Below are 12,222 nucleotides of genomic sequence, written 5' to 3'. Positions count from 1 at the left end.
GAATATTCTTCCTGAGATAACGAGACCAAAGCTGCGCACAATATTGCAGGCGTAGTCTCAACAAATCCCTGCATAAATGCAGCAGGTCATTTCTGCTCCTTTACGCGCATCCTCTCGCCATGAAGGAATGCATTACATTTGGCTTCTTTACCACCACCTTCATGCTTAAATTGAGTGACTGGCGTACGAGGGCACACATGACTCTTTGCACATTTCCCTCTCTCAACTTAGAGCCATGAAGATAATAATCTGGCTTCCTATTATTGCTCCCAAAGTGGGTAACTTCACATTTATTAACATTATACTGCATCTGCCATGCAGTTTCCCACTCACTCAGCCTGCCCAAATCACACTGAAGAGTCTCTCAAACCCCATAATAAATCAACCTCACATCGAGCATTTTTTCATTTACAAGTTTTGAGGTATTACATTTAGTCCCCCCCTCAAATTCATTAATGTATAATGCGAATAACGGGGGTCAAATGCCGACCCGAGCGGTACCCCACTACTCATTGCCTGTCTTTCGGAAAAAAAGGCCCGGTTATTCCAACTCTTTGTTTCCTGTCTGCCAACAGGATTTCTATCTGTCTCAATGCACTACCTTCAATCCCATGCGCTTTATTGTTACATTCTAATATCTTATGTAGGGCTTTGTCGAAAACCTTCTGAAAATTCAAATAAACCACATCCACTGGCTCCCCCTTATCAACTCCACTTAGTTATATCTTCAAAAATTTCAGTAGAAATGTCAGGCATGATTTCCCTTTCAGAAATCCTTGACAACTCTGTCGGATTTTGCGGCTGCTTTCCAAGTGCTCAGCTCTTAATTAATATATAATGGACTGTAAAATTTTCTCCACTACCGACATCAGGCTGAGTGGTCGAAAATTACATGTTTTCTTTCTACCTCCCTTTTTAAAAGGTCTCCTTGCATTATCTACCCTCCAATCTGTAGGAACTGTTCCAGAGTCTATAGAACCTTGGAGGATGAAAACCATTGCATCCGCTATTTCTAGTATTACTTCCTTACACATTCAAGGTGTGTTTAATATCAGGCACTTGGTTTTATTGGCCTTCAGTCCCATCAATTTTGCGAACACCATTTTCCTACTAATACTAATTGCTTTCAGTTCCTCCTGCTCACTAAACCCTGTGTTCCCAGCATTTCAGGCAAGTTATTTGTGTACTCCTTTGTGAAGAATGAACCAAAATGTGTATTTAGTTGAAGATCCATTCATCTGTTCCCCATTATAAATTTACTTGTTTCTCAATGTAAGGGAACTACATTTGTCTTCAACTATCTTTTTTCTACTCACATAACTATAGAAACTTTTACAGACAGTTTTCATGTCCCCTGCAAGCTTATTGTAGTACTCTATTTACCCTTCTTAATCATTTCCTTGGTCATCATTTGCTGAATCCAAAACTGCTTCTAATCCTAAGGCCTTTTCTTTTTTTTTTCTCTGGCAAATTTGTATGACACTTCCTTGGATTTTATGCTGTCTCTAATTCCCTTGTAAGCCCTGGGTCAGCCAGATTTACTTTCTCCCTTTTGCGCCAGACAGGAATAGTTAATTGCTGAAGTCACCCATGCGTTGTTCGAATATTGCCATTCCTTATCCACCGTAATTCCTGTAAGTAATATTTCCCAATACATCATAGCCAACACATCGCCCTAGACGATGGTAGGTCCCTTTATTAAGATGCAGGGCCATATTCTGAAACTCAACTACGTCACTATCCATCTTGATGAATGTTTCTGTCATGTTATGGTGACTGATCGGCAAGGGGCCTCCCACAACTTGATTGCCAATCAATAATTTTTCCTTAACCAATGCGCAGCCTACGATGGTACTTGTTCTCCAGTTGGGTCAACAACGTATTGCTTCAGGTGAACATCCCGTGCACACTCCAGAAATTCCTGTTCTGCGGTATTGTTAATAATTTGGCATGCCCAATCGATATGCAGATTAAATCCGTCATAATTCCAGATTTCCTTTATTGCATGCATCTCTAATTTCCTGCTTAATGCCATTCCCAACATCATCACTTCAAGTTGGTGGGCCATACAGAATAAAGAAGTGTGCAAACGCTTTTTGCCCATTCGTGTTTCTCAGTTTCACCCACACAGCTTTCAAACCATCAGAGCTAATATATTTTCTCACTATTGCGGATTTCCTCTTCAACCAAAAATGCAACCTCACTGTGTCTTAATTTTTGTCTGTCCTTCTAAATACTGAACAGTCCTCGATGTTTAGTTCTCATCCCTGGTCACCATGCAGCCATGTCTCCAAAATCCCGACTATATCATACTTTTATTCGTCCTTTTGCACGTTTAATTCATCCACTTATTGCGGATATTCCTCGGGTTTAGGCACAAAGCCTTCAGGCATGTCTTATTTACATTACTTGTCCCTTTCACACTATATGTCACTGAGACCCTATTTGATTTTTGCCCTTGTTTTCTCTGCCTATCACTTTTCTTATACTTCTGTCTGTCTTTTGATCTTGACCCATATTCCCACTCCTCTAACTTATTACAAAGCTTCCCAATCCGCTGCTATTTTATATCAAACCATTCTCAACCACTCGAGCAAATATTCCCCCCAGGGCATCAGCACCTTTCCTGCACAGGTGTAACCCGTCCAGTTTTAAATGCCCCCATCATCCCCAGAACAGTTCACAATGTCCCTCTAATCTGAAACCATCACCCTCACAGACTTATTTCAGCCACGTGTGCATTCGATATATCCTGCCATTTCTACTCTGACTTGCACGTTGCACTGCTTGTAATCCTGAGATTACAATATTTGAAGCAATACTTTTCAACTTACTAACACACTACCTATATCCTGTTTTTAAGGCCAAATCCCTTTTTTGCCTATAATGTTTGTAACAAGCAGTTCCACGTGATTTTTTTGCTCACACTCCCCATTCCTATTGTCTTTTAGTCACTCTGAGTCATCCTCGACCCTAGCACTAGTAAACCACCATACCATTCTGAGTTTTTTTTTGCCACCAGATTCATGCCTGCCTCTTCCCCTTAAAATTGAATGTCATATAACTATTGCCATCTCGCAATTTTTACTCCTCCCTTACGTAGCAGAGCCAAAGGTGCTGAAACGAATTTGGTTGGTGCTGCTTTCATCCGAGAGGCCATTCCCCTCAACAGTATCCAAAGTGGTATATCTGTTTTGCAGGGGAATCGCCACAGTAGATTCCTGCATCGCCCATTTAGTAATCTTTCTCTTTGCGGTGTTAAGAAATTCCCTTCCTGCCTCGATAAACTTAGCCCACGGTGTGATCACCTCTCTATAGTTGCTTTCCACAATCCTCTCCGCCTTGTGGAAGGTCCACAATGTCCACATCCGCCGCTAATGCTCCGAAACCCGTGCTTCCAGGAGATGCAGCTGGAGACATCTTCCGCAAACATGCTGGGCGTGGGCACTGGAAATGTTCCCAGCATCCCACATAGAGCAGGTCGAACACATCTCAACTTTGAGCTCCACTGCCATGATCTAGCTCTTTAAATTGAATATATCCGTTTGGAAGATACTTATTTTCAAATAATATCAAGTAACCTAGTGCCGTTCCTTCCTGCTCCTCATTGTTACAGAATATTTTCCTTACAAACGCCGAACCACAAAATAGGGCCTTACATGCAATAATCAATAAAAGTAGTTCATACTTAACCGGCCGTGCTCACGTCTCTCAAAGGATCAACTTGTTTCCTCCATAATGAACTCTCTCAGTCACCAACTTCAACTTAAGCACTCTACTGCAGCCCAAAGCAGCACTCAAGTGCACACAAAGTCAGCATTGTATGATGGTCTGTTTTAATACTCACTGCATCAAGCCTCTGAACGCCTTTATAAGAAAATTATTTATGCAATTAGTTGTAGCTGCCAGCAGAGCCTCTATATGTACTGTTTTGTAGTTGGCCTAAAACTCACCTTCCTCCAGCCAAAAAGGCATTTTTTTTTTATTTTGCGGTATCACAGAATCACTCAGAGCAGAGGAGATCATTAGGCCCTTCGAGTCTATTCCGACAAGTGAGGAACAGCTGACCTACCTCCCTGATCCCCTTTAGCAGCACGTGGCCCATAGCCTTTGATGTTATGACGTGCCAATTTCTCATTCAGGTGTTTTTTAAAGTATGTGAGGCAACCCACCTCCACCACACTACCAGGAAGCGCATTCCAGGCCGTTATGACCCTCTGAGTTAAGACGTCTCTCCTCACATCCCCCAAAACCACCTGCCCCTTACCTTGATCATATGTCTCCTTGTGACATATTCAACAGCTAAGAGGACAGCTGCTCTCTATCCAACCTGCCCATGCCCCTCATAATCATGTTCACCTCGATCAGGTAGCTGTTCCAGCGAACACAACCCACATCTATGCAACCACCCTTCATCCTAGTCAACAACCTGGTGAAACTCCTCTTCACCCCCTCCAGTGCCATTCAGGCTTCCTATAAATTGGCGAACAAAACAGCATACATTACACCAGCTGTAGCCTCAACAAGGCTCTCTATATTTCCCACATTACCTCCCTAATATAGCAAACTATGCCTCGTCTGTGAAAGGTAATTCCCCCATTTGCCTTTATATCACCGCACTAACATGCCCCTCCAATGTCAAATATCTTGGAAAAATATAACAATTACCTTCTTCGTTTTCCTACCACTGATGTCATGCTATTCTTTGGATACTTCATTGTCAAATTATTCCTTCCAAAGTTTACCACCTCATTTTTTCAGGGTTGAATTCCATCTACCACTTACCTGCCCATTTTACCATCGCACCTCTATATTACTCTAACCCAAGACACTCAACCTTACTCTTCACCACCCGAACACTCATTGTGTCATCCACAAAATTATTAATTTTATCCCCCATATAGTCAAACATGCCGTTTATATAAATAACGAATAATGGGGGACCGAGCACAAATCCCGTTGGTACAGCACTGGATACGGCCAGCTGTCATCACACTCTGTCTCCTACAACTGAACCAGTTTTGAATTCACCTTATCAAATTACCCTGCATGCGATGCGAATTTGCCTGCTTTATATGTATCCCATGTGGGACATTGTCAAAGGCTTTGCTGAAATCCAGATAACATACTTCAACTGCACTACCCTCATCTACACACGTGGTCAACTCCACAAAAATATCAATCAAATTTGTAAGGCAAGAATTATATCTGACAAATCCATGCTAACGAACCCTCATCAAAACTTGCCTCTTTAAGTGAAGATTTTTTTTTTTTCCGTCTTCATTTTTCCCAATAGTTTCCCTACCACTGATGTGAGACTCAATGATCAGTAGTTGCCTGGCTTATCACTACAATCATTCTTAAATAGCAGAAGTAAATTGGCTGTTCTCCAGTCTTCTAACGCCTCCCCCGTGGGCAGAGAGGGTTAAAAAAAATGGGTCAGAGCCACTGCAATCTACTCCCCTGCCTCCCTCAGCAGTCTGGGCCACAAATGTTCCGGACATGGAGAATTGTCCACTATGTAGCCTGCCAACACCTCTAATAACTTACCATTCCCCGTCGAGATTCGCTCATGAACATTGCAGTCTCCCCTCCCGCGGTTCATACCTTCATTGTCATCCTCTTAGCTGATGGTGGATGCGATGTATTGTTCAATACTCCAGCGATGTCCACTAGCTCAACCCATAGAATCCCTCCTTGGTACCTGATGGGCCCTACTCTTTCCCTGATTATTCTCTTCCTATTGGAACTGTTGTAGAATATCTTGCTATGTCCGATAACCTTACCAGCCCGAGCTTTCTCATATCATCTCTTTTCTCTCCTAATTCCTTTCTTTAGCTCCAACATTCACTTTCTGTACTTCACGAAAGCCTCCGCTGATTCCCTTCCTTTGTACCAAATAAAAGTTTATCTTTTCCATTTCATTCTATCCCGAACATTTCTTGTCATTTATTGCTCTCTGGGCTTGTTTCTCCTTCCTTTCAGGCTGGAGGGAACATGCTGTGCCTGTAGCCTTTCCATTTTGTTTTTGATTGCCCCCCCAATGCTCTTCTCTGCGTTTCCCCACAAGTCGCTGCTCCCAGTATACCTTGACCAGATCCTTCCTTATTTTACTAAAATGCACTCTCCCCAAATCCAAAATATTTTTCCCGCAACCTCTCTTTTTCCTTGTTCATAACGAACTTAAATTGCACCATGTTGTGGTGACCATCATTACAATGCTCCTCCTCCACGACCTCAGCAACCTGTCAGGCATTATTAGTTCCAGCACTGCCCCGTCCCTTCTTGCACTCTCGACATATTGAGCTAAAATATTCTTCAGCATACATTTCAAGAAATTATTTCCATCCAAGCCATTTACACTATGTCTATACCAATTAACGTTAGGAAAGTTGAAACCACCTGATTTAATTGACCTCTAGTTATTGTTTTTACACACCTCCGCAGATTGCGCACATATTTGCTTCTTAATTTCCCGCTGACTATCTGGGGCTCTAAAATAAATACTTAACAATGTGGCTGTCCCTTTTTTATTCCTAAGCTCAACCCACAAAGCTTAATTTTATGCACCCTACAGGGTATTACGACTCCTTACTGCAGAAGGAAGTCCTTAACTAAAAATGCAATGCCACCTCTTCGTTTTCCCCCTCCCCTCTGTCGCCCGAAGATTCTATATCCAGGAATGTTGAACGGCTAATCCTCCCTCTCCCTCAACAACTTCTCTGTGATGGCTAAAATATCACAACTTCACGTGTAAACCCTTACCCCTAAATCATCCGTTTTACCTCGAATACTCCTGGTAATAGTGTAGAGGCCACCCAGCCTTGCCTTACACCCTTGATACTTAATGCAGTTTTACTCCCCCTGGCTTGATTGTTTTACTGTATTTTGATGTATCCCTATTCTGCTAACATTCTGTGCACCCTCCGCCTGCCGAATTTGTTTAAATTCCTCATAACAGAACTGGCAAACGCGCCTGCAAGGGTTTAGTTCCAACTCCAGGTCAGATGCAGACCGACCCTCTTATGCAGGTCCCACATTCGACAAAAACAATCGCAGTTATCCACGAATCCAAAGCCCTCCCTCCTGAAGCAAATCTTAAGCCACATATTCATCTATGCGATTCCCCTATTTTTGTGCTCGCAAGCACTTGGCCTAGGGACTTATCCAGAGATAGCAACCTTAGAAGACCTGATTTTTATTAGAGAACCTAACTCACTGAACTCTCGAAGTTTGACCTCATCCTTCTTTCTACCTACGTCATTAGTACAAACATGAACCATTGCCTCTGCTTTCTTTGCCTCTCATTTGAGGATGCCCTGCAGCCGTTCAGTGGCATCTCAGGCTCTGGCACCAGGTAGGTAAGACACTATCCTGGAGTTACCGTGCAGGACACAGTAACCCATATCTGTTCTCCTGACTATATAATTCCCTATTATTATTGCTCTTCCTCTCTCGCCGTCCTCCTGTGAAGACAGGCTGCTTGGATCTGTCTACACACCTTGGAGGAACCAGCGCCCTCATCAGCCTGCAAAAGTGAACACCAATTTGGGATCGGTGCCCCGCGGACTCCAGAACTACTGCCTGTTTCTCGCGGACAGACTGGCGGTCACCTTCCTTCCTCAAGTCTGACCTGTGGTTTGGCCACCACTCTAAATAATCTATCCACGATGCTCTTACACCCGCCGATGCTCCACAATGTCCCCAGCCGCCTTTCCAGCTATAAAAACCGAGCTTCAAGCCGTTGCATCCGGACACAACTCCAGCACACATGCTGGTACTAGGCGCAGGAAATGTTCCCGGCTTCCCACATGGAGCATGCGGAGCAAACAACAGCTTTGAGCTCTCCTGCCATGAATTATCCATTTAAATTAGATCTTTTAAATCAATTAATCAAGGGCCCCTCTGTCCTGACCTTCGTATTAAAGAATATACAAACTATAAACAAAAAAACAACTTAACCTAGAGGCGAATAAATTTGTAAATACTTACCCGAACTTGCCCACAGTTTACCAGTCATTCTTATTGCTTCTGGCTTGCACTGCTGCAGCAGAGCAAGACCACCCTCTGAAGATTTAAGAAGTTGTATCGCAAAGGAAACATGGAAATAACACGTCATCCTCTCTGCACCGAATTCCCACTCTGCACCAAATTGCCAATACCCACAGTCACTGTGGCTCTCTCTCACTCAGGATAAGATCTCTCCCATGCTCGTATTCAAGCACACTGCAAGTGAATTACTAATTTAAATTAAGCCTAGGCTTTAGATAGAAATTAGCATTCAATTCGTTCAGTATCCAGCTTACAACTTAAAACCCTCTACTGCAATTCGAAGCGTCACTCCTGTGTGCCAGTGTCTGTGTGTGTGTGAGTGTCACTTTGTGTTTAGATGTGAGCATGTGTGCGTTCTTTTGTGAGTGTATAAGGGAGATGTCAGATAGCACTAGACTGTGTGCGTCCGTCTGCATTAGATTATTTGTCTTTGTATGTGCGCATATGGGCGTGCTCCTGCATGTGTAAATGCGCATTTGAATGCACATTGTGTTGGTGTGTGTGTGCCTTTTTGTGTGTGTGAGAGAGAGTGTGTTTTTCTGTATGTTTCTGTGTGTGTGTGTGATTGACCGTGCATTTGTGTGTACTTGTGAGTTCAGGTTTGTGTGAGTGACTGTATCTATGTGATCTCCTGTATTCTTGTCTCTCTGCGTGCGTGCGTGTGTGACCGTGGGCCATTCTCTGTGGTCGTGCGAGAGTGAGTGTGTGCTCCTGCGTGCTTCTGCACCACTGACTTTGTGTCTGTCCGTATGCTTGTGTGTGTGTTTGTGTTTGTCTGTGTGTTTGTTCACGTGCTTATTCATGTGATATGGATTGAGCATGCGATTGCCTTTGTGTGTGCATGTGTGTGTGTGTATGTGTGTGCACAAATTGTGTGTGTGTGTGTGTGAGTGTCTGTCTGAGTTTGTGTCTGCACATGTGTGTTTCTGCTTATGAAATTGAGTGTTTCAGTGCCTCTGTGTGTGCATGTGTGCATTTGTGTGTTTGAGTGTGTGTGTTTGACTTTGTTTTGGCGCACACGTGCATGTGTCTTTATGTGTTCATGCGCACATGCGCGTGCAACTGTGCATGTGTGTGAGTGTGTGTCAATGTGTTTGTATGTATATGTGACTGATAAAAACTACGGATTCAGGGCTTCGAAGGGTCAGCCAGCAATTATTTTCCATGCCGTGTTGCCCTGAGAAGTGTTTGTACTTAGGTGTGGTTTTATTTTGAGTGTGCGTGTCCTTGTTTCTGTATATATGATAATATATGCTATATGTCTGTGCATATGAGAGTATGTGGGTGTTTTGCGCGTGTGTGTGTGAGAGAGGGGGAGAGAGAGACTGTTTGTGAGTGTGTGTGTGTATTTTTGTATATTTCAATCATGTGTTCATATGTTTGAACATGTGAGAGTTTGAATTTCTGTTTGTGTGTTTGTGTTTCTGCGCATGCACATGTGTATCTTTGTGCGCTTGTATATGTCTGCGGAGGTGAATGTGTATTTGCGAGTGTGTGAGTGTGAGGTGTTTAAAAGAATTTTTAAAAAAATGTCTGTTTTGATTTCTCTGTCAGCATGTATATCCCTCCCCTAACTGCCATTGACAAATGGTTCTTTGTTTCTGTGTGTGTATGTGTGTGCTTGTGTGTCTGTATATGTGTGTGTGTGCTTTTATGTTTGCCTCCGTATGTGCCAGTTTCATGCGTTTGTGTTTCTGTGCTTGCATTTGTTTGCCCATGTGAGCGCATGTACACCTCAGTGTTTGCTTGTCTTTGTGCGTGTGCATGCACGTGCATGTGTGTGAGGGTTTGTGAGTTTGTGTTTGTTTGTGTGTTTTTCTTAATATGTGAATCAATGTGTCCATATGTGTGCGCATTTGAGGGTTTTTTATTTGTGTGTGTTCATGTCCATGCGTGTGTCTGTGCTCTTGTGTGTGCGTGCTTATGTTTCTTGTATGGGATTGTTTGTGTGAATGAGTGTGAGTGCATGTGTGCATGTGTATGAAGGTGTGTTTGAATGTATGTGTATGTGTATGTTTTTCGTTCCTTTTTTGTATTTGTGCGCTTCTACCTATTAATTTGCACATGTGTGTGTTCATGAACATGTACCCATAAAATAGAGAAACATAGAGAGAGAGAGAGAGAGTGAGAGAGAGACGTGTGTTTTTTTTGCGGTGAATATCACTATATATTTGGGTTTTTACATTTGTGTGGGAGCTTTTCTGTGTGTGCAAGTTTCTGTGTTTGTTCGAGTGCTTATTTCTAAGTGGCTCTCCGTGTACGTGCGTTTTTTGATTGTTTTTTGATTGCGTGTCAGCGGGTGTTGATGAGAATTTATGTTTGCATGTATGTGAGCGTGTCTGTTTCTATGATTAAGTGTGTGTGCATGTTTATGCGCGTGAATATGTGTGCATCTGTATGAGTGTCTGTGGAATTGTGTGTGTGTGGGAGAGAGAGGGCAGTTCCATGATTTTATGTGTTTCATTGTCTGTGTGTCTGTATGTGAAAGAGGGAAATTGAGAGTTTGCTTGTCAATTTGTGCGTGAGTGTCAGTGCATTTTTCGGTCTGGGCATGTGTTTGAGAGTGTATGCGTAAGGATTAAACAACAATTGAGTATTTGTGTCATACTGGATGAGACTGTGTGTGTAAACATGTAAGTGTGCATCCGTATGGGTGTCTGTGGATGTCTGTTTGTATGTGTATGTACGTGTTTTTGTTCACGTGTGAGTTTCTGTGAATTGAATTGAGTATATCATCGCCTTTGTGTGTGCATGTTTGGATGAGTGTGTGTGTGTGCGCACATGTGGATGTGTGTTTGTTTGCATGATTTTCTGTATGCTTGTTTGTGTGTTTCTGTGCTTTGGATTGAATGCGCTGGTGCCTTTGCACGCACATGCGTGCATTTGTGATTGCATGAGTTGAGTGTGTATGTGTTCGCCTCTGCATGTGTATGTGTGTGTAATTGTGTCTATGTGTGTGTGTCTGCGTGTTGTACAAGAGTATGTGTGAGTGCTTAATATTCATTTTAAGGGTGCGTTTGCTTCGCTGGACAAGCAATTATTTCCCGTGCCTTATTGCCCTTTACAGGTGTGTATATTTTGGTGTCTTTCTGTGTTTTAGTGTGTGTCTGTGCTTTCTGTGCATATATGATTAAGCATGTCCATATGTATGTGCTTATAAAAGTATGTGGAGGTCTGTGAGAGCATGTGCATGTGTCTGCCTTTCTGTCTGTTTGTGCTTGTGTGTGTTTTTGTGTGTGTGTGTGTGTTTGTGTGTGCGTTCTCGCGAAGGAGAGTTTGTGTTAGTTTGTATGTGTTTCTCTATATGTGAATGTGTGTCCCCATATGTATGTGCATGAGAGAGCTTCCGTTTCTGTGTTTGTGTGTGTGTATTTATGCGCTTGCCTGTTTCTATGAGTCTGTGTGTGTGTACAGGTGTGTGAGTGTGAGTGTGAGTTTTTTAATGCACATTATACTGGATGTGTGTTTTGATGTGTATTCCAGCACATATAGCCCAGCCCTAATTGCCCTTGACAGGTTCCTCTGTCTTTCAGTGTGTTCGTATGTGTGCTTAAATGTGATTATGTGTTTCTGCCTGTGCCATCGTGTGTGCCTTTTTCTGTGCACGAGTTTGTGTGTGTGCATGTGTACGTGCATGTGTGTGGATGTGCATATTATTCTTTCTTGTTTTGGATTGTTTGTGTGAATTAGCGTGAGTGCATGTGTGTGTGTGCATGAATGTGGGTCTGAGTGGTTCCGTGTGATTGTGTTTATGTGTGTCTGTGTATGCTTTTCTGCATGCATGTGCTAATGAACGTATGATTATGTAAAGGAGAAAGAAAGTCAAATAAGTAAGGAGAGAGAGAGACAGAGAAAGAGAGACAGTAAGACAGAGTGAGAAAGGGAGAGAGATAAATTGAGAGAGAAAAAGAGAGCCATATGTGTTTTCCTGTGAATATCACTGTCTCTGTAAGTGCGTGGACTGGTGTGACTGTTTATCTGTGTGTGCGTGTGATTTTCTTTGCGTTTCTGTGTCAAGCTTTGTTTGTTAGATATTTTTCTCTGTGTGCATATTAGTGTGCCTGTTTCTGTAATTATGTTTGTGTGAGTGTACTTTTAAATGAATTTGAGTGTCCATATGCGTGCACATGTGACAGTGTTAGTGCTGTGTGCACGTGCGTGTTCATGGGC

This window comes from Cetorhinus maximus, chromosome 16 (genome assembly GCF_964194155.1).
Source record: "Cetorhinus maximus chromosome 16, sCetMax3.hap1.1, whole genome shotgun sequence".
Taxonomy (NCBI): Eukaryota; Metazoa; Chordata; class Chondrichthyes; order Lamniformes; family Cetorhinidae; genus Cetorhinus; species Cetorhinus maximus.
Note: the sequence above shows the minus strand (reverse complement) of the source record.